General features: G+C 59.3%; 1 protein-coding gene across 1 annotated transcript in view; it reads left to right on the top strand.

The window, feature by feature from the left end:
* The window catches only part of SCARA5 (scavenger receptor class A member 5), a 40,440-nt gene that overhangs the window by 37,191 nt on the left and 2,657 nt on the right, over nucleotides 1-592 (top strand). The window lies entirely within an intron of this gene.

Below are 592 nucleotides of genomic sequence, written 5' to 3' on the forward strand. Positions count from 1 at the left end.
TCCCCGGGCGGCTCCTTCCTCCGCTCCGGCCCCCTCGGTGCGCACGCCCTGCCGCACGCTGACCCAGCGCTGCAGAACCGGCCCCGGGGCTTGTGGGTTTTGAATGGACGCTTTGGGTTTTTCAGCCGAAGGTGACTTTTGAGATCTATTTTCTTTTTAGAATAACAAAAAGGGGGGGGGAAAAAAAAAAAAGGAAAAGCTTTCAGAAACATAGGGGAAATGTCAGGAACGCTTTGGTGGGCGGAGGGGTGGCCTTTGGCCCCAAACTGTTGGGTCGGGGTGTTTCTGCCCAGACCAGCTCCCCTTCCACGCAGGCTTTTTAACTCCTTGAGTTGCCTTCTCTCCAACTGCTCGGGGCTGCCAAGGAGACGACGGATCCCAAAAGCAGGTAGCCACCACGGCCATCATCTAGCCACGAAGAGGTTGGCCAGACCTTCTCCGCGAGCACAGCTGGGCCCCTCCAAGAGTCGGTGTCCTTCACACCAGCCTTGGGAGACCTCAGAGCTTGTTTCACCACCAGTGCCCTGGTTGCCCGCTCCTGGGTTTCTTCCCCCTGTCTCCCACCCTGGTCCTCCACCCCCACCCCCCCACC

The sequence above is a fragment of the Aptenodytes forsteri genome, unplaced genomic scaffold (assembly GCF_000699145.1).
Source record: "Aptenodytes forsteri isolate BGI_AS27 unplaced genomic scaffold, ASM69914v1 Scaffold192, whole genome shotgun sequence".
NCBI classification, from domain to species: Eukaryota; Metazoa; Chordata; class Aves; order Sphenisciformes; family Spheniscidae; genus Aptenodytes; species Aptenodytes forsteri.